This window comes from Myotis brandtii, unplaced genomic scaffold (assembly GCF_000412655.1).
Source record: "Myotis brandtii unplaced genomic scaffold, ASM41265v1 scaffold53, whole genome shotgun sequence".
In the NCBI taxonomy this organism is placed as follows: Eukaryota; Metazoa; Chordata; class Mammalia; order Chiroptera; family Vespertilionidae; genus Myotis; species Myotis brandtii.
The window spans coordinates 3,904,284-3,922,739 of NW_005369942.1; the positions used below are offsets into that span (position 1 = coordinate 3,904,284).

The 18,456-nt window shown below is 36.8% G+C and overlaps 2 pseudogenes; both read right to left on the reverse strand.

The window, feature by feature from the left end:
* LOC102262312 overlaps positions 1–17,256 on the reverse strand; it is a 142,848-nt pseudogene extending 125,592 nt beyond the window's left edge.
* Positions 17,257–17,863: 607 nt separating this feature from the next.
* On the reverse strand, positions 17,864–18,194 carry LOC102262626 (annotated as a pseudogene).
* Positions 18,195–18,456: the final 262 nt, after the last annotated feature.

Here is an 18,456-nt window from a genome sequence, read left to right on the forward strand (position 1 = left end):
CTTATTGGAGATTTTTAAATGTTTTAAGAACTTACAATAAAGTCTACAATTAAGTAGCATGCCTGTTATTTGAAAAAAATGCTTTCTAAAGATCATCAATGATTTCTCCATGTGTAAAAATACTCAATAATAAATATTGAAAAACCTACGTTGCTATTTTAAATACCAAATATGCAGTTTTGGAAGTTACTATTAACATATTCTCAAGCTCAGACATCCTTTATTCAGCCATCTCCAGTCTACTAATGAGCCCGTCAAAGGCATTTCTAGCACAGTGTTTTTCTATTTTTATCTCTGACATTTCTTTCTTAAAATGTCCATCTCTCTGCTTACACTATTCTATATGTTCTTTTACCTTGTCTACTTCTCCCATCTGAGCTCTGTGGTGTTTAATTTTAAAATTAACTGGTTGGGGATGCCCAGTTAACTGGTCAAACATTGGGCATGTCTGTGAGAATGTTGTGGGAAAACATTAGCATTAGAATTGGTAGACTGTCTTTTTATCCTCTCCAATGCAAGTGGTCATCATCCAATGAGCTGAGGCCTTCAATAGAACAAAAAGGTAGAGGAAGAGAGAATTTACTTTTTGCCTGAGCTGGAACATCCATCTTCTGCCCTCAGACAGGGCGTTCTGGTCCTTGGGCCTTTGAACTCCGAGTAAGATTTATTCCATTGGGCCTCCAGTTCTCAGGCCATTGGACTCAAACTGGGACTTACACGACTCCTCTGGTTCTCAGGCCTTCAAACTTGCTCTGAATTATACCACTGGGTTTCCTGGTTCTTCTTATGGCTGATGTTGATACTTTTTGGCTTACATAATTGTATAAGCCAATTCCTATAATAAACTTCTCTTTGTTTCTCTCTGGAGACATAGACTAATGAAAGCTCTTAGCATATTGATTGTAGTTGTTTTAAAATTCATCCCTGCCATATCTGGGTCTAGATCTGATGCTTGCTCTATCTCTTCAAACTATGTTTGTTGCCTTTTATTATACCTTATATTTTTTCTATTGAAAGGTAGACATGATGTACTGGGTAAAAGGAATTGCTGTAAAAAGTCCCTTAGTAATGTGGTAGTGAGCTTGGGGTAGGGGAGTGGGGGGTAAAAGATGCTGTAGTCCTATGCTTAGGTCTCAGTCTTTTAGTGAGTCTCTGTCCTTGGGCTGTAACCTTCACAAGTACTTCTTAGTACAGTATTTTTTTTCTTCTTCTTGTTGTCTAGTGTGACACAGAATGTCTAGCAGGGGTTGGAGTTGGGGATTTCTTTTCTCCCACATGAAACATTAGAGTGAACTGGAATTGGGTATTTTCATTTCCCCCAGGTAAATTAGGCTCCGAAAAACCCCCAGTAGATTAGACACTGTTAAAATAATCTGAGGGCAGATCTTGTTAAGAAGAACATAATGTTCTGATGAGTATCACAATGGCTATTGGTCCCCTCTCTCTGCCCGAAGACCAAAGCAATTTTTCTCTGACTTTCACTATGAGAACTTGGTAGGGCTCCTGGAAGTAAAACTCATAAAAGTGTGAGAATACTCTATGGCTGAGGCTGTGTTGAGTTTGCTGTTTCAGGTTTGCCCACACTGGCCTGCAGCAATTCATCAATTACAATTCAGGTTTGCTCCCTCGCTGTGGGTCCCAGTGGAGGTGGGCTTCTGCTCTGGTGAGCTGGGGTCTCTGCGTTTGCTTCTCTCTCCAAAGGTCCCAATGGTTTGCCCTGTGACTTCACTTCTCTAGAAGATCTAAGAAGAGTTGTTGATTTTTCAGTGGATTTGCTTTTTCCTTATTAGAATGGAGAGACAACTCTCAGCTCCTTAGTTGCTCGATGAGAAACAAAAGTACTTGACTTAAAATTTACTCCAAATCTTGCCTCATTTCAAGTTGACACCACTCACCATATCTATTCAGTCTACCAAAATTTGTACTTATCCTCCATTGAGTACATGATTTCCCACTCTTCCCTGTCTTAGTACATGTTGCCCTCCCTGCTGGACTTGCATCAGCCTAATAGCATTCCCTGAAAGAGTCCCCTGATCCTTGTTCTCTAAGAGACTCTACCATCCATGCTTTCTCAGTAATCTTAGCAAAAATATTTTTATTTATAAAATTTAAGTACTTGCTCATTTAAATATATTCCCACTCCATTAGAATGGTGCTTTAGGAATGGGTCAGTCTATTTATTCTTTTTGTTTGCTTTTTAAAAACATTTTTACAGTGCCTATTAAAGTCTTAAAGATATGTTACCTCCTATGTCCCTCCCTCAAATAAATAAGATGGGGCGAATAAGCATTTAGGAAAATGAAACAATCATTATCTTGTGTGAATGTTCCTGTTGTTTTATAAAAATTTTGCATTTAAGATATGCCTCTTTGGTACAGAAATAATTCATAGTAAAATTTCTGAGTATGACTATTCAGCTAAAACAACTCTGTCCTGAGTACAGTTGTGCATTCCAGGGTACAATTAATTGGCTTTGATCCATAAACTATTTTTATTTTTTTCACTTTAGTGGTTTAGGAAAGAAGAAAGACGAATAGTCCTTAAAGCTTAATGAAAATTGGCTGATTGATGTTTACAAACAAAATTGATGTGTTATAAACTTAAAAATCATGTTCTGTCTTTGAAACAGATTTGAAAGAATTTATGTTCTTCATATTGCAAACTTTAACTAATGCATTTTTAAAGATAATAACTGATTTTGTTATCTCATATCTTAAGACTGTTTAGTGTTAAAGATGACCATTTTTAATCACTAATTTCTTACTAAATGTTTCAGCCAGTGGTAGTTCCTTTTGATATTTACTTCTTACACCAATTATTTAAGTTATATATTATTATTATTGTCTCCATTTGACAGATACAATATCTGAGCACCAAGAGAAATTAAGGACTTGAGTAAGATAGCAACCCTGGTAAAGTGTAAAGCATGAATATAAAAAAATAACCTGGTTAATAAATATTTATTCCTTACCAAACTTCTATATTGCACAACCACAAAATTTCAAAAAGCAATTACAGTTAAAGAAACAAAGTTATTGTTTTCCTTTCATGTAATAATTTAAAATGCATTTGATTTGTATTGCATGCAAAGTAGAATTCCGTACCTGTATTTTAATTTTAGAAATCCTGAACATTTTAGTAATATAATAGGGTTTCTAATTCCACTTTCTTTACTCATTTTCCTCCATAACATTTTTTATAATTGAACATTCCAAAGTGAAGAAAATCCTATATAATAAAAGCCTAATATGCTAAGTGTCTGGGCAGACACTCCAACCAGTAGGTTAACTTGCTGCTGGGGTCCGGCTGATCACGACTGAGCAAGATGGGCTGGACATGCCCTGGAGCCCTCCCACGGTCCCTCTCTGGATGGCCAACCTCCGTGTCTCTCCCTGGTCCCAATCATGCACTGGTGGGGTCCCTCAGCCTGGCCTGCGCCCTCTCGCAATCCAGGACCACTCAGGGGATGTAGGAGAGCCGGTTTTGGCCTGATTCCACAGGCCAAACTGAGGGAACCCTCTGGTGCACGAAATTGTGCACCAGGCCTCGTGTGTGTGTGTGTGTGTGTGTGTGTGTGTGTGTGTGTGTGTGTATAAACATTGCTACTATTATTTGTTTGAGCTAATATTATGAATGTGGCACATTCTTTTTGAAACATCAATATGAGGATATGTATTTTTCTAAGCTCCTAACTAGATAAAATTTTCATATTTAAGAAATTATTGGTTATTGGGATAAGTAGAATGATTCCAAGCTCCCTCCCCAAAAATGTCCTAATCCCCAGAATTTGTGAACATATTAGAGCACATGGCAAAGGGAGATTAATGTTGCTAGTTAGCTGACCTTAAAACAGAGACATTATCATGATTATCAGGGTAGTAATAATGTAATAACAAAGCACCTTAAAAATGGTAGATAGAGGGAAGAGTCAGAATATAACTTGGGAGAAAGGTATGAAGGGATGCAATGTGGCTGGTTTTGAAGATAGAGAAAGGGGGCTATGAGCTAAGGAATGGGGGTGCGTCTTCTAGATGCTGGAAATAGCAAAATATCAGAAAGGGTGCAGCCCTGTCAACACCTTGATTTTAGTCCAGTGTGACCCCTGTCAGACTGTTGACCTACAGAACTATAAGATAATAAATTTGTAATTTTTTATTTCACTACATTTGCGGCAACTTGTTATGTTAACAATAGGAAACTAATAATGTTAAAAATTAACCTACTAGGTTTATTTTTAAATGTTAAACACAGGAAAATATTACGTTTTTGTCATTTTGTTTGCTATTTTAAAATATGAGACAAATATAAACAGAGTGCCTAGAGCTAAGTTCATGAGGCGATGTTGCTGTCTGTAACTATGTGTATGGTGTCAGTACCCATCACATAGGCAAGCAGGTATCTAAACTATGAATAGTAGCGATACTCCAAATCAATGGTCCTTACAGTAATAGAATGGGTCTCCAGAATGTGTCAGCAGGGGGTGCTCCTGTATAGGGCAACACTGCTAACTAGCACAAACATCTGACTGGGAAGGGACACACTGGGAGAACCAATTCTGTGAATACAGACACAGTTGAAGAAAAATTCAGAAACTATGACTGAAAATATGCCAACCTGAGGCATCAGTGTTTTGCATTTATTTTTGAATATTTATTCCATATATGAATAAATCATTCCTAAAGAAAGACAACTTTAACTTCAATTTATTAAGTTTGTTTCTGCCGTATTTTTGTCCTAGTGGAATGTGTGCATTTCTATCGTACCAAGTTTTTAAGGTGGAAGACAAAATTGTAGCTAGTGTGCTACAAATTTCAGGTAGAATTCTAGATACTTACTGTGCAATTACATAGCATAGAAGTATTTTTATCATAGTTGCCAGAATTTGTTGTAAAGCCAATTTGCCCTCTTGGTGGTTTTCTCTGTATTTTGTGAAAATGTAGTCATTACTTAAAACATTTCTGCCTTTTGTTTTAGAATTTCCCTAAGCAACAATTCAGGAATATTCCCAGAATTTTATTAGGCTTAACCTATTTTTATTTTCCTCTCTATTTTTTAAAAATATTTACTCACATGAAAGTTACTTGGCTTTATTATTCATGTTGTTGATGAAATTTATTTGTTTCAAAAATTAAATGAATTGCCCTCACTTAGAATGTCCAAACAAACAGTGAACAGTGATTGCATAAAGCAATTTCAAAAGCAAATTTTCACACACACATAAAAGTGAGGAATTCTACCATAAATGAAATAATTCTAATTCTTCTGTGCTAGAGGTTTACCTTGATGCCTGCTACAATGTCTATACACTGTATGAGGTTGCATCAGCCACAACTCAGAGATCCAGGTAGAACCCAGCCCCAAGGATGAAGTAAATCAGGATTTGGCTGCTGTTCTTGCACTGATTTAAACTTCTCCCATGATTCCCAGACAATAAAATATTATTTGTTCCTTGTAACCAACTCTCTGAGTTACACCCATGTTTTAATAACCCATTATTGACTTCTACCTAGATTTCAGTGTGTCCATCTTGTTCCTTATTCAATCACTCTGTCTAGGACAAAGTTGTTGTCCTCTTGCTTAATGAAGTCATGTCCTTTAATTGTCACCCATTCATATGTGTCTTAGTAACCCACAGCTACTAAGGTGTTTTTAATACCTTTCATCATCCTAGAAAATTCCTGGTAACCTGTAAATAGAAGACTGATGCTGATAGTAGCTACTCTGGAGTACCTTGTATTTGCTGTTGTTGAAATCTTCCCAGTCAAAGAGAACAGATCTATTGAACAGGTCCATCCAAGGTCAGACTTGCTTCTCTGTACACTTAATTCCAATGTAACTATTATTAGAGAACCCTGCATTTGTTTGGTTATGTTTACTTTTCTTAAACAAAGGGGTAGGCACAGATATTATCCGAGGCCATTTAAAATGGATTATATGGAGACTTTACATAAAAGTGGGATATTTATAGATAGCACACTATTTGCAGAGAAGTGTTTCAGCTCATTCAAACTCATCAGGGCATTGGCTAATATTTAGATACGCAGAAAAACAAATTAATGCTCAATCAAATCTAGTTTTGTTATGTGTCGGTCAGTGGGAACTTGTTTTCAATGAGTTAATAATTCTTAGACTGTCTCCCAAGTACATGTTAATAGGCTGCATCCCCCCCCCGCCATTTGTTCTGCTTATCACAAGTGTGGCTAACTTCATATCTGCTTCAATGATGCAATTCTTTCAGAGTGTTTTGACCTTTTAGTCAATTTGGAATGCTTTTTACTCCTTTGCCACAGTATGGAAAGATTGATCAGTTACTATACAAGGCTCCTACCTTCTAGAAGGCTCCTTTATACATCTGGGTCAAGGCAGTTCACAAACAGCCAAACACATATTTTATGGGTTTAATATTGCAGGTGGTTATATCACTTTCATAAAAGAGCTTTTACTTTCTGTAATTTCAATGTGGAATCTGGCAAGTGCAATGATAATCAATCACATTTGTTCAGTTGCTTTTTCAAAGCGTAAATGTTACACTGTGAAAAGCTTCTACTGAGCAGACACAGTGGGATTTCATAAGGGATTTTATTAGGCAGACTCTATGCTAGCTTAAAAAATGATTTAATTTGCAATGTGCATATACCACAGGTATTGCCATTGCAGAAGAACCTATGGGGTACGAAATATCAATTTACATTTTTTCAAGATCCAATCATTTTAAATAGGTGTTGTGTCTGTGGGCCAATTCACCAGGGAAACGGGAAATGGAACGACAGAACAACTAGCAGGTGCAGCCAGTGCATTCATCTTCACTGGATATTTGAAATCAGGAAAATCAAGTAGCATTTACTGTTCTCTTTTATTCCTACAGCTGCAAGATGTAATGGAAAGTGCACCTCGCTGGGACTCAGGAGTCTTGCATTCTATACATGGTTCTATGCCTAAATAGTTAGAAACTAAATTAGGTTCTCAGACATTCCGCTATGTAAATGAGGTGATCCTAATTAAAATGACTCTGCTGGAAGCATTCAGCAGGAAGGAACTCTTGGTTACCCCAAAAATATTCTCAGTCAATCCTGTCTAAAACTGATAAAGCCCGACAATGGTTTCTCTTCCTGAAGGGTATAAATTTTTTTTTTTTGGGTTGACTCTTTAGCAAAGTCCATGGTATATGCTAGACATTCAATAAATGTTCACTCACTTTGGTATCTTTACATATTTCATCGTTCATTTTATGGGTGGGCTGTCAATCTAGATTGCCATCCTGAATCCCTTTGCAAACATCTTCTGCCTCTGTTAGTTCTCTGCACAGTGGAGGGTGAGAGGGGTGATGTGTGGGAGGTGTTCCTTAGCAGATTTTAACAAGCATGTTATTATAATATGGAGACATAATTAAAATTGATAATATTTACTTGGTGCCTACTTTCTTCTGAGAACTGCAAGTGAAACACTCACTGTCTTTTAAGCTTCAAAATAGCGTTTAGATGTAAATACTATTATTTCTGTAAATGAGAAGCTAAGCATAGAATGTAAATCTGTACAAGAAGTAATTGGTGTAAACTGGATTCAAATGATTCTTTTTTAATATGTTTTTATGATTTCAGAGAGAGGAAGGGGAGAGAGAGAGAGAGAGAGAGAGAGAGAGAGAGAGAGAGAAACATCAACGATCCCCTACTGGAAATCATGCCTGCAACCTGGGCATGTTTCCTTATTGGGAATTGAACCCTGATCTCCTGGTTCATGGGTCAACGCTCAATCACTGAGCTACACCAGCTGGGCTCAAATAATTCTTTGTTCATTTCCAACATACTTGAAATGTAATCACTCCAGTTATCAATTCTAAACTGGCAAGATTTGTTTGCATTCTCAATATTGTTAGGAACCCAATAGCATTAGCCCTCAATAAAAATGTGTTAAAATTTCAAAAAATATATTTTGATTACAATTTTGCAATATCAGCAATGTAATGTATTGCAGACATTTACTACAGATCTATTAAACATATGAACTATTTGAATAAACATATGAATCTAACTTCATATTTATATCTTTAATTAAATCTGAAAAATATTTTTGTCTCTCCCAGTCATATTAAGAAATTTTGAATACTGAAAGTTTCTTGCAGGAATATTGAATCCCGTAATGACAACTCCTCACATTAGCAAGGTAAGATCCTAAAGCAGGGGTCCTCAAACTTTTTAAACAGGGGGCCAGTTCACTGTCCCTCAGACCGTTGGAGGGCCGGACTATAGTTTAAAAAAAAACTATGAACACATTCCTATGCACACTGCACATATCTTATTTTGAAGTAAAAAAACAAAATGGGAACAAATACAATATTTGTATTTGCATGTGGCCCTCGGGCCGTAGTTTGAGGACCCCTGTCCTAAAGCAACTGAAAAGGTAGTGAAAGATGATCCCCAAAGATTAAAAAAGTGAAGTGGCCAGTGTCCATTTTTAATCCATAGGTGGATTAAATATATGGGAACTTTTCTATATAGGTAAAGTACCCATATTAATTAAGTTGTATTTCTGTACTACTGTAACCCGACTAACTCTCCCTTAGTTATCTTGGTGTGGCCTTTGAAGGAAATTGTGTCTGCAAAGCAGGGCAAGGTTTCAGACAAGGATGAGACGAGTATATCATCATAGAATCAGAGTGTTGGAGAAGAATTTTAGAGATAGGGTCAGAGAAAACGTACGTTCAGGGCCAAGAACACACAGAATGTGATGGAGGTGGCCTAAGTGTGGGTGTTGTATGAAGAGCAGATAAACTGTGAATTTAGCCAGCCTTTGCGTTCAAAGTCACTTCCTATGATGGTCTCCATGGAAGTCATTAGTGCTATTTATCCAGTATGTTCAGTAATTTGACTTCTGAGTACTTGGCACTATTGCAGTTGCTCACCTACCTGGATGCTAAACATGTCCATATAACTTGCTTTAGTCAGTGAAATGCAAACACAAGTTATATGCTCATCATTGAGAAGAAGTGACAATAAAGAGAACACCTTTACACATCTTGCCTTTTCCTGTTGAACAGATGTGAAAGCATGTGTCATAACAAATCCTCCTTCAGTCTGGGGACCTGGTGACTAGGATTATGAATGTCCCTCCTGCCAATAGCTTTGCACATGGAATAAGAAATGTGGGTCAAAATAATTTTATTTTTGAAATCACTGATACCTTGGAAGCTATTATTTGTTTTTTAAAATATATTTTTATTGATTTCAGAGAGGAAAGGAGAGGGAGAGAGAAATAGAAACATCAATGATGAGAGAGAATTATTGATTGGCTGCCTCCTGCACGCCCCCTACTGGGGATTGAGCCCGCAACCCAGGCATGTGCCCTTGACTGGAATCGAACCTGGGACCCTTCAGTCCATAGGCCAAAACTCTATCCACTGAGCCAAACCAGTTAGGGCAAGGAAGCTATTATTTGTTAACCTATCAGGTTGACGGTGCAGTGGTATGATGTTCTCATGGGTCGGGAGTGCTCATGTTCCTTGGTATTTTATTAATGTCAACTTGGCAATGGAGATTTGCTCTCTACCCTGGTCTGTAGGTTTGGACAGGACCAAGTGGAAGTAAGTTTATAGTAAGACTCATGGTCTAGGTCTAGGACATAAATCAGCCTTGAAATGCTCTCTTAAAATAGCCTGCCACTTGAAGCCTATGTTCATATTTCCTTGCCTTTTACTGTTGAACAGATGTGAAAGCATGCGTCATAATAAATCCTCCCTCAGTCTAGGGACCTGGTGACTAGGATTATGAATGTCCCTCCTAGCTTTGCACATGGAATAAGAAATGTGGGTAAAAATAATTTTATTTTTTAAATCACTGATAGCTTGGAAGCTATTATTTGTTTTTTTAAATATATTTTTATTGATTTCAGAGAGGAAAGGAGAGGGAGAGAGAAATAGAAACATCAATAATGAGAGAGAATCATTGATTGGCTACCTCCTGCACACCGCCTACTGGGGATTAAGCCCGCAACCCAGGCATGTGCCCTTGACTGGAATCGAACCTGGGACCCTTCAGTCCATAGGCCAAAACTCTATCCACTGAGCCAAACCAGTTAGGGCAAGGAAGCTATTATTTGTTAACCTATCAGGTTGACGGTGCAGTGGTATGATGTTCTCATGGGTCGGGAGTGCTCATGTTCCTTGGTATTTTATTAATGTCAACTTGGCAATGGAGATTTGCTCTCTACCCTGGTCTGTAGGTTTGGACAGGACCAAGTGGAAGTAAGTTTATAGTAAGACTCATGGTCTATAAATCAGCCTTGAAATGCTCTCTTAAAATAGCCTGCCACTTGAAGCCTATGTTCATATTTTATAGTTTTATATCTTCTCTGACCATGTGTTGATGAGTGGAACAAGAGTTGGAAGCTCTCAGGGAATTACTTATACAACTGCCCTGACCTGCAGTCACCCCGAGGAAGGCTTTGCTACCGAAGGTGCCATGTTTGCTAAGGCAGCACAATGAGATGTCCTACAGAAGTTAAACATCCAAAATCCCATCTCAGGTAAACTTATGACTCCCTTTGCCTGTTTTGGGAAAAGTATGCAATGCTTTAGAATCAACTTTGGGCTTAGAGAGCAGAAATTCACATATTCAACTGGTTTACATAATATGAGAGTAAATAGACTGTGATGGAGAGCTTAATGTTTTCTATATAAGTAAAGTACCTATATTAAGTTGTATTTCTGCTTTCATCTTGCTGGTGTGTCAAATAATGTTTCCAGGTAGTTGCATTATTGGAGTTATGGCAGTGTTGTAGTGTTGTGGTGGCGTATTAGTGCAAATTCTACCCTATACATTTTTTTTTTTACCTTTTAAATAGCCTTTACTTCATTTTATTTTTAAAATATATTTTTATTGATTTCTTTTTTAAAAATTTTATTTTATTGCTTAAAGTATTACAAAGAGTAGTACATATGTCTCCTTTTTCCCCCCATTGACCTTCAATGTTAAGCATAAGGTGCTCAGAGTGCCCATATGTACCCTGTACACATGCACACATACATCCTCTCTATCAACATCTCCCACCAAAGTGGAACATTTGATACAATTGATGAACCTACAGGACACGTCGCTATCTCAAAATGTCTGTAACTTACATTACAGTTAACTCTTGGTGGTGTACATTCTGTAGGTCTGGAGAAATGTATAATGGCATGTATCTACATTTATAGTATTATATAGTTTCACTGTCCTAAAAATTCTCTGTGCTCTGCCTATTAGTCCCCCTTTCTTCCTTAACCCTGGCAAAAACAGATCTTTTTACTGTTTCCATAGTTTTGTGTTTTCCAGAACATACTATAGTTAGAATCATACAATATATAGCCTTTTCAGATTGCCTTCTTTCATTTAGTAACATCCATTCACTCAGTAAAGAACATCTTGGTTACTTTGAAGTTTGGGCAATTATGAATGAAGCGGATATAAACATCTGTGTTCAGGTTCTTAGTATTTGGGTAAATACTAAGGATCTCAATTGCTAGATAATATGGTTATGACAGTGTCTGTTGCTTCACATCCTCACCAAAATTTGGTGGTGTCAGTGTTTTGGACTTTGGCCATTCTAGTAGGGACATTGCTTGAGTTTTCAATTGGCTAATGACACCTGATGTGTAGCATCTTTCCATATACATATTTGCTATCTCTATATCTTCTTAGTGTGATATCTGCCTGTTCATATCTTTTGTCCAATTTTGAGAGTTTTTGTATTATACATATTTTGTTTTACATATTTGTTGTAAGTCCTCTTTTTATATTGTGGATAGAAGTTGTTTATCAGATATGTCTTTTACAAATATTTTCTCCTAGACCGTGGCCTGTTTTCTCATTCTCTTGACAGTATCTTTAAAAGAACAGACATTTTTAATTTTAATGAAGTCCAGCGTATCAATGATTTTTTTTTTTTCATGGAACATGCCACTGGTGTGGTATCTAAAAGGTCCTCATCATACCCTCATCTAGATTTTTTTCATGTCTTGTTTTTAGGACTTTACTCTGTACTGTTATTTCCTCTTCATTAGTCTTATGACTTAACAGAGCTACTTTTTAACTACAGTAAGTTGTTAATGAAGTTAAATGCAGAATATTTTGAAGACAAAACTCAGTCTGTTTCACTTATTTTCATTAAACAACTGTCTGCTTAATAGGGAAAAATATTCTCAGTATGTAATAATCACCTTGCCCTACTTTTTATTTTTCAAAAAGATAAAAGGAAACCTTAACAATCCCGAAATGACAAGTAAAATTATTTTGTCGAAAGTGAAATTACAAATGGGAATAGAATAACGTTCATAAATACGCTGCATATCTCATCTGTGTACATGTGAGCATATAATTGTGTGTGAGTGGAAATAACTGACAGAGGTATAGAATTTTATTTATTTAACGGGACACCGTGAGTTCGATCCTCATTCTTTCTCCCCAGGGGAAGTGCTTATTGTTTGCTTCCTTTCTCTTGCCTGCTTGCTATGTAATTTAAGACTGATGCCTCCCTGTGGGGAACAAAACCTGATCAGAGAACAGGTTGCATTGCCTCCTAAAGAAATTATGCCTTAGTGACTGCTGATATCGGCTCTATAATAATGGAAATGTATAATTAATGCCTTTGCTTCCACAGTTCTGGTAATAGAACCACCTGAAACTGATTCAAAGAGAAGGATTTAATATTGAACCTTCTCTCTGTCTAACCATTAACGTGTTGGATTGTAGGAACCACTGTGTACTAAAATGGGATAATTGGATTTTTGATACTTGGATTGGTTATTGTGCCTACAGTTGAAATACTAAATAATGGAAATCTGCCATGTAAAATCAAAGAGAATAAAAAGTCAATTCTATACAGATTCTTTTCTACGTAAAAAATACCAAGCTATTATACATTTTTGCAGTGTATTTTATGTTTAGTACATTTTTACTTTCAGAGTTGTGTTTGCTTGTGAGATGAAGTTCTGAATTGTATTTTTAAAATGTATGATGACCTCAACATTTTCAATTAGCATTTTTTTTTTGTTTTTGAATTCACAGTAGAGTCTGAACATCTGGTAATATGATTCAAATGTCCTCCATCTTCTCCCTCCAGAGATTCAGTTGACTATCTTCTATTTATATTTGGATTCAAATTTTCAAATGCCTACTTTATGCTGTTGCAATATGTGCTTAGGGATTTGAAATGGATGAATCCAATACATCTTTCAAGATTGATAGCTCTCCCAACCCTCAAAATATTAGTGCTAAGTAGAGCAATATTTTCAAAAGGAAAAAAAAGTGTAATGGAATGACTATGCTAATTATAGACAAATGCAATCCAGTAAAAGATTAATAATTAAATTAGCAACCCTACTTTAGTAACTATCATAATCAGAGGTGGCAACTGGATGCAAAGGAAAAGCATTTTAGAGGAAAATACTCATAAAATAATTAAATATGTACTTTGTTAATTGCTGCAATTTAGAATACTACTCAAAACCTTCACCAGACTCTGGACCCATCATGCATGCATAATTTGCCTAACTATGTAACCTAGATGTATCACTTCTGAGCTAGGCAATCCTAGATAATTTATATGTAACAACTTTTTAAAGTGGAGTGTTGACACTGGCCAATATCAGAGTGTGTGAGCTGATAGTGAAGTATTTTTATTTTTGTGAGCCAGTTTATATCACATTTGTAGCTTGAAATCAGCTGTGGCAGAAGTGTTTGCACTATAGAAATTGGCCAACATTACAAACCAGGGTCTTTTTTGTTTATTTTGCATTTTACTAAACACATATTATTAAACATTTAGCAGCCCACAACTTCCTCTATACTTTGATTTCCGTATTTGTAAAACGTGAATCATAATCTGACCTATCTTTAACATTTTTTTAATTTTAACTACATAAATTGATCTTTTGAAAGGTGTAGAGCAGTAATTAATGAATATTATGCTCTCAATAGTAAATACTATTATCTAGAAAAACTACAAAATCCAAGTTATCAACTGATTAAAAGCAAGCCGTGATGCATTCTACCAATATTCACTGAGTGATTCTTAGTGAGTATAGCTCCACCGTTAGGCCCTTGGCTTAATTTCATGACAAAACAAAGGTCCATGTCCTTCCAGAGCTTGCATTCAGTTGTGAGACAAAGACACAAAATTATGTACATGATAGATTATTAAATAATCAAAATGTAGAATTTCCTAAAGTGTTACCTATTGTTAAAAAGAAAAAGGAGGATTTCCCTAGCCAGTTTGGCTCAGTGGATAGAGCATTGGCCTGGGGACTGAAGGGTCCCAGGTTCGATTAAGATCAAGGGCATGTTCCTGGGTTGAAGGCTCCTTCCTGGCCCTGGGCCCTGGTCGGGGCATGTATTGGAGGCAGCTGATCTATGTGTTTCTCTCACATAGATGTTTTTCTCTGTCTTCCCCTCTCTCTTCTACTCTCTCTAAAAATCAATGGAAAAATATCCTCAGGTGAGGATTTAAAAAAAAAAAAGAAGAAAAGTGGATTGAATAAAGATGACAAGGAGAGAAATCTTAGAATTATTAGAGTAAACATCATATGGGGATTACTCAAGTTATTTGTGAAAAATATATAAATACTGGCACAAATTTCTTACTAAATTTTTCTAAAATCATTCAAAGCCTTATTGAACAGATCAATTCTGACTATACAGCTAATGACTCCAACTAACTCCATTACTCCCAGTTTGATTGTCTTGTCTACTTGGCCAACTGATATTAATTTAATTTTATGATGAAGCTCTCTAGATCATCCTGTTTTAAAGCATTTAGGATTTGAATACAATATCAAATGATCTAAATAATATAAAAGGCTTTAAGTACCAGTGAATAATGCAGTGGCACAATATTTGTGGCTTGCCAGCAGGGAGTGCTCACTGGCAATGAAATACATTTTTAGTAGCCAAGTTAAAGGCCTAGGGAATCTAGGTGAAAAGATGCTGTGGGACTAGTTGCTATTTCCCTTCTAATTATTATTCCAGTTTCACTGTTAGCTGCTATGCAACTGATTAAACTATAGTAGTAGAAACTGTTATCATAGCTAAAAATTTTCAGGAAGAAATATCCTTTCCACTTTGCCTTCTAAACCAAGAAAGAATATGTGTTCTTATGTGGAAGTCAAGTAATATCTTCATTTTTTAATGTAGGGTAGGGCTTGTGAGCATGGAGTTGCAAGAAAGAAAGATTGAACTAGAAGGAAGGAAGCTGAAAGAGAAATACCATCTATAAAATTATTTTAGAATTTCTATCATTTCTCTATATAAGTAATGGGTACCTATTTTTTAATAGGATTACTGAGTCAAGTAAAGGACAGTAATTCTTTCCAAAACTTACAAAAAGAGTAATAGTGTGAAACTTTAAAAATTATTTATGTATATATAAAAACTCCACCTCCACCTCTATCATTTACTTGAGTTTTCTGGCTATATATATCATGGACCACTTCTTTTATCTAGTTTTTTCTACATCAAAATAACAGAAATAGTCAAATCTCAAGAGGGATGGTGGGGTGGGAAGGTGGGTGGGAAAAAATTAAGCAAAGAACTTATATGCATGTATGCAAAACCTATGGACACAGACAATAGTGTGGTGAAGGCCTAGGGTGGATGGGGGAGGGGTGTGGGCTAGAAGGGGTCAATGGGGGGAAAGAAGGGGACATCTGTAATACTTTCAACAATAAAGATAATAAATAAAAAAACAGAGGCTTTAAAAACCTCTCTCAACATATTTAGTAGATACTGTTTTTCTATAATAAATTCTTACCAGTGTGAATGCTACTTAACATAAGACATTTTAGAATAAAAATACACCATTTTGTGTAGCAAATGTGCACATCAATAAAGCCATGAATAAAATAAAACCTCTAATAATAGAAATTATTTCAAGGAGTGCTTCACAATGGGATATCAAGTTGAAGAAAGGAACTTAAATGTTCTCTTTATATGTTGCTGTGAAAACATTGCATAATACTAACCCTTTAAGCATTTGATTTTTTTAAAAAAATAGACCTATCTCCGTTAAATTTTATTTAAGTATAGCAAACTGTTTTCTTTTAATATATGTGACATTGTATACTTGTATTTTATGTATTCATACAAATATTTACATTTGTATTATCATAGTAAATATATTGAAATGAATATTTCCCCTTAGGCAATTAATGAGAATACAATAAAAAAAGAAATGTAGAAGAATGGGAAAGAAAAACAAAAACAAAAAAAGAGGAAAAGGTGTCATAAATTAAAGTGCTATGATAGGTTTGCCATTGTCAGTCAGGCACGGCTTAGTATCTGGTTTCCAAAATGCAGGTTACTTACATATACTTCTGCCATGATATAGTGTGTATATCATAGTAATACATTTAAAAAACTAAAGGATGATATGTAGGTGAAATTAAATTGAAAACATTTTATCTATTAATAGTTAAAACTATATATAATATAACTTAGCACTCACTAATTAAACACAGTACAGTCATGCCCACTTAAATACAGGATCTGTTCTGAGAAATGTGTCCTTAGGTGATTTTTTCTTTTCCTGGGAATATCATGCTTGCACTTGCACAAACCAGGGTGGCACAGCCACCACTGTGAGTGTATGTGCTAGACTTTTATAGAACAGTTAGCATTGTAGGTTTGTTTACACCAGCATCACCACAAACACGAGGAATCTAGGAAATGGAATCCCAGTGTGAGCCCTGACAGTCCGCTTTTCTCTCTGTGCTGCTGCAAGTGCCTGACTGAAGCTTTGACTGGCAGGCATCCCCGTCCCAGCGGGCTGCCTGGAATACCTGCACCAGCTCAGGCCCCTCTGAGGCGCCTTTATTTCAGAGACCTTGGTTGGTTGGGATAACTGACCATTTGGGCCACTTGTTATTTCCTCTTCAGGTGCTTTACATTCCTGCTCTCAGGTTCTACACTCACCAATGAAGAGCAGGCAGGAAAGGCCAGGCCCACCCACATCCCTCCAGGTCTGTAAGGGGTAAGTCTTTTTTCTTCCACGTTTCCTAGTGGCTGTCATGGAAGGCGTCTGGCCGTCTCAATAACCACAGCGCTCCGTCCAGTGCACACAGGCTTGTGAAGGAGAGACGTGGGTGCAAGCTGTGGGGCCAGGTGAGCGCCCGCAGGCGTTTCTAACCTACGGCCTTACTGTCCATAGAAGGAGCTGCAGGCCCAGCAACGCCTTGTGCTGTGATGAAAAGAGTGGTTGAGAAGTCACCAGGCAATAGTTTTTCAGCTCCATTATGATCTTATGGGACCACCTTTGTACTTGGGGTCCATTGCTGACAGAAGGTCGTTAAGTGGTGCCTGAGTGCACTCTGCTGCTAGGATGGTGCCCTGGTCCATCTGGGTGGGAATCCCACTCCCCCACATTTTGGGTTGACTTAGTACACAACGAAGTCAGCTCTCTGTATCTTCATTTCTCCTTAGTAAGATGGCAATAATGATAGCACACCCTCATCGAACTTTTTAAAAGATTAAAAAGAGGTCATTTTAAAAGCCCTTTAGAAACTTTTAATAAGAAATATTTTATCTTCATTTAACTCTTTGTGATTCAGAAAGTCAAAGATACTCATTTGAAATCATTTCAATTTTTGGTCATATTCATTTCTATGGGAGAAACAGCTATCTCACAGTGATATCTTACTTTTTTTATACTAAGTATTTTATTTGTATGCTGCTGCCAGTGTATATAAAATAATCGTTCTTGTGAAATAGCAGTTCATGAAAATTCAGAGAGGTAGGTGTTAAGGACTGACAAAAGCAGAAGTTTGTGTAGTATGGCACATGTTATAGGGTAAGCTTTTTGTACAGGCTTCAGATTTAGTTTTCTTTGAATATTCACCGGTTCAAGAAACGTGGTTTAGAACACCTTCAAAATTCATTTTACTACAAAAGGAACAAACTTCCTGGGGTCTGAAGGGATTGGTACTTTAAGTTACTCCAGTCAGCAGGGGGTCATGTTGAGCATTCTGCAGGCAGAATTGTTTCACATCTGCCGCTGCCTGGGAATCTGCATGCGATTGAGCCGGCCTCCAGCCGAGCTGTTGAACCACTTTCTTCATAGAGGTGATGCTGGAGGAACTAGACATGGTGCACGCGAGTGCTGGGCAGATTGGTCAGTAGCAGGTCGAGGGTCCGCTGGGGCCAGATGGTGGCGGCAGTGACACGAGGGGCGGAACTCGGAACTTTTCATGATATCTTAATTTTTTTTAAAATTTTAATTAAATTTATTGGTGTGACATTGGTGCATAAAAGTATGTTTCAAGTGTACAATTTTATGATACATCATCCATATGTTGCATTGTATGGCCACTACCCAAAGTCAAATTTGCTTCCATCACTTTATATTTGACCCCCTTTACGCTTCAAATCCTCCCACCCCCTTTCCTTCTGGTAACCACCATACTGTTGTCTGTCTATGAATTTAAAAAAAAAATTA